Genomic DNA, 4,364 nt, shown 5'->3' with positions numbered 1-4,364 from the left:
TGCCATCAAATCCTGGGAGAGGTATCACCACAGTATAATGAAACTGGGAGATTCTACCTATTGGGAGAAAGAAAGGAGTTTGCTTGTCATGCTCCTGTGTCCCTAGGGACAGGTCTTAGTGGATGATCAAGTGTTAGGTGCTCTGTCTTTAAATCGTAGGTGAGCCTAATCTTTTTTCTAAAATTTAGCTTTTGCCACCAATAAAAAAGAAAAAAGAAAGTGCCATCAAACTTGTCCTGCATTTCATGAATCAAAGTCATTTTTTAGGCTTATTTGGATTCGCTTTTGCAATTCTAAAGAACTCTTAAATGTTAGTTTAAAAGCCTAAAATCTAACTTGAGTTTCAAAATTATGTCTGGATTTGCTTAGGAGTCAAATGAATTTTTTTTTCCTAGAGTCATGTGAGACCTAAAGCCACATTTTGAAGTTACAAAAACTGAATGATGTAATAAATTATATTACACTAGATAACTTTTATTTTAATGAGTATATTTAAATTGGTATTTGAAAGCCTCAAATTTTAATTCACTCCCTAAAAAAGTTAGTCCGAGAAAAAAATGAATGTTGGGATTGACAATAAAGCAGCCACGTTAAACTAACTTTTTTCTTTTGAATAAAAGCTTATTTAAACCCAAATTAATATTACACTAATTCATTTACTTTAAATTCAGTTCATAAAGCTAAAAAAATCACAACTTTTACACGTCTTTGCCGCGTATCCTGGTGCCTGCGGTCGGGTGCTGAGGCGATTCTCCCGTTGGCGGGAAAATAGATCGAGACCCCACAGCCCCTTCGGTTGTCTTTTAGGCTGTTTTCCACAGCGTCTCTCCTGGGCAATGAAACGACGGCATTTCACTAAAACTAGGATAACCCAATCCGTTGATTCCTGGGGAAGATGACGGTATAGATTACGTGTTGCATTGTTTAATCGCCGCCCTCCGTTGAAGCATGAGGAACGGTGACAAATTGTTCTTAATTAAAGCCCCCGATTTTCCCTCCTTTTCCTCCCGCTTGCTCCCACACGCCTGCCGATCCTTTCACCTTCCCTCTCCTCGTATTCTCTTGCTTGAAACCCCTCCCTCTGCTTTCGTACTATAGCCCGAACATTAGTGTTAACCGAGCTGAAGGATTCTGCTGGAGGATTACTAATACCGTCAAGTACTTTATACTTCGGTGGTGTTAAACTTAATGTGATGATTCAGGCAAATCGTTCAGGTTATTCTGGGGCTCGCCATGCGCTAGCTTTCTCCTCAGGCCCCATTTTAATGATTTTTACTGACGTTGAAGATAGAACTCTAATATTCTGACGAAATAGAAGAAGCCGAGATCTCAGATAACCGAAAGATCAAAGCTTTCTTCAATATCTAAAGGTTTTATGTTGCCACGAAGAGGGTCACAAGTTTTCCCACTTACTCTATCTCAATCTTGAGAGGCGTCGGATTTGGTTACATGATTGTGAGCTCTTAGGCGGGTCCTGCATGACCTGTTGACAAGATTTAGTCAACGAAAATGGCTCCCTCGTCTCCAATCGATGCTGATTCACTCCCCTCGTCAATGGCACCCCAAAACATGGAAACCAACATTCAGGTGAGTTTTCTCATTCTCTCTCTTTCCTCCTACCTGCTGTTACGAGAGAAAGCCCACGTAAGTAGAGCTGGGTTCGACTCACTTTTTGATATGATGATGAAATCTATTATGAGAAATTGGAGACAGAATATCCCTTAACATTTCCCAAAATTGAAGCATTGCTTTTTGTTAAAAAGAACTTTTACTGAATCCAATGTTTTCCTTGCTACTAGCCTGTGCTTCAATTGCAACTGGGAGTATTTTGCGGTCTTGAATCGATATGCATATCATTAGATGAGTGAGACCTATTCTTATTTCAATTACATTTTACTGGAATGGGGAGGATTCAAAATGAACAAATGTCATATGTGGAAGCAAGTATTATTTTTCGTTTGGTTTGACATCCCAATCTACTGCCGGAAGAGTGCTGATGCGCTTCTCATTTTTTTTTTTTTGGCCTGAGTTGCGCTTCTCATTTGAGTTCTATCTACAGCCGTTCTATGTTCTTCACAAAGCTTCATCTCGAGGAAAAGATAGAAAATCAGCGGGACAGGGAAAAAGAGAAGATAAAAGACGCGCCTTCATCGCTGCAAAGCCCTAAGAAACTTGAAGGGAGTATTGCGGAAGAGCATGATGGCCATCATCTTCAGCAGTTGCAATTTGAAGCATTTTGCTCTGTCTGGTCAAAATTGAGTCTACTATCAAGGTCCTTTGTTTATCTTTTCTTATTTTTGCTTTCTCTTGTAAATTATTGCCTTTTCAGTTCATGTAGTGCTCAAGTAATAGATGCTGTCAATTAATGTGGGCATCACCAATATGGCCTTTTTCTTTTTATTCTCAAATCCTTGAATAAGGAGATATTGAAGAGTCATATTATTTTCATTGCAGGATGTTTTGAGAGATACCAATGCTAGTGTTTTTAATGAAATACGACAATGGGTTCTGGCATGCTTCAATGCTACTAGATCAACTAGAGAACCTAGCTTTGCCAACTCAGTTGGATCTTTTCCTGTTCTGAACGAAAGTACTCCTAGACAGCTATTCACTGGGTTGGTGATAACCAGTAAGCTGTTACACCAACTTTCTCAGATCTGGTTATTTGATGTTTTTGCGCCTTGTACTGCTTTGATTGCTGACATCATTATAATTGAAACAGACATCTATCAATTCTGTAAGATGCAATTTATATTGGTTGCTTTTGTTTATCAGACAAGTTAAACGATGGTAGCATCATTTATCTTTTTAAATAGACTTCTGATAAGCTTTTGGCTGAATGATGGGTGGCAGAAAACATGGAGTTTGTTGATGACATTTTAACGTTTGAAGAGCTTAGCCACTTCTTGGAATTGCAAGGTTGCCATGTTGCTATGCTATCATCCTTAGACTTTTCTGTGAAAAATGGGATTGCTGGTTGCCTAAAAGCTTTGTTGCGAGAGTTTATGCACGCCACTATGGATGTAGGTGCTTCTACATTCTCATGTTTGATTGATTCTATCTACATTTATTGTGCCTATCACTTTTTCCTCCTTATAATATGCTATCTTTTGGCAGTCAGCTGACATATCAACTTAGCATCATGGTATAGAGAACAGGGAAACCACAATAAGCCCCTGGTTCTTATCATTAATGATGTGGAAAGATGCTCTCGGACGGTCTTATCTGATTTTATCCCCATGTTAAGGTATGTTTAAGCATCTTCTGGGTATTGATCTATAAATATATATCCATGTATTTTTTAATATGTGAGTGCATATAGGCATATTGAATACTTAATTCAGCCAGCCTTTTGCTTATCTTAACTGTGGTTTGTGGCCTCATTGTGTATTTGTGTCTCTTGTGTATGAATTCTTGAATCTAGTAACTGAATATTTTTATACAATGGCGCCTTTCACTTGGATGATTCTATAGCAACCTTCATTTTCTTCCTCTGTTTCTACCAGTGAATGGGTAAACAGGCTGCCAGTGATCTTGATATTTGGAGTTGCGACCACAGTGGATTCCCTAAAAAACATTCTTCCATCACATGTTCTTCACCATTTGTGCCCCGCTAAATTTATGCTTGGATCACCAGCTGACAGAATGGATTCAATTATCAAGGCTGTTCTTGTGAAGCATTGCACTATATTCGGTATTGGTTACAAAGTGGCTCTATTTCTTAGAAACAACTTCTTAAACAAGGATGGGACATTAACATCTTTTATCCGAGGTTTGAAGGTAGGTCTTATGATTTGGGTTAGTGGTTTCTTGGGGGATTTTTTTATTTTTGCGATGTTTTACTCTGTACGTCATCAATACTAGGGGATATGACTTTCTCTTTTGCTTGTCATTTTTTGTGCATATATCTTTCCAGATAGCTTGCATGTTACATTTCTCTGTGGAGCCTCTAAGTATCATACTTAGCCAAGCACTCGCTGAAGAAGACCAGGAAGTAGGATATTTTAATCCTGTAATGATGCAATTGTCTTTGCTTTTCTATTTCAATTATGAAGGTAATCATAGTCATATTTGTTGGAGATATGAAAAGTCATCCTTACCTATTACATGAAAGGTTAAACTCTTTGGTCAAGTCATATATTGATCATGTTATGAGAGGCCTTTTTGACCAAGTATCTACAGTTATTTTGGCCCTATTTGTTACGTCTGACATTTCAGTATATGGAGTGGCTAGCTGGTGCAGATGTCCACGCTTCAACTTGCTGGCTGTTTTGTCAATTGGCATGTTGAACATGTAAATTCTCTGGTCATGGCAAAAGCATTCGATTTTAATATTTTTTTTCCTTCTTACGGAGACAAATTAA

At 38.2% G+C, this 4,364-nt stretch overlaps 1 pseudogene; it reads left to right on the top strand.

The window, feature by feature from the left end:
- Positions 1-1,288: 1,288 nt before the first annotated feature.
- LOC114763315 (origin of replication complex subunit 3-like) lies at positions 1,289-4,294 on the top strand (annotated as a pseudogene).
- The last annotated feature ends 70 nt before the right edge of the window (positions 4,295-4,364 follow it).

Source organism: Neltuma alba, unplaced genomic scaffold, assembly GCF_004799145.2.
Source record: "Neltuma alba isolate B1F8T4 unplaced genomic scaffold, ASM479914v2 tig00001768_pilon, whole genome shotgun sequence".
In the NCBI taxonomy this organism is placed as follows: Eukaryota; Viridiplantae; Streptophyta; class Magnoliopsida; order Fabales; family Fabaceae; genus Neltuma; species Neltuma alba.
The sequence above is the reverse complement of the archived record's forward strand: the minus strand, read 5'-3'. Positions and strand labels throughout refer to the sequence as shown.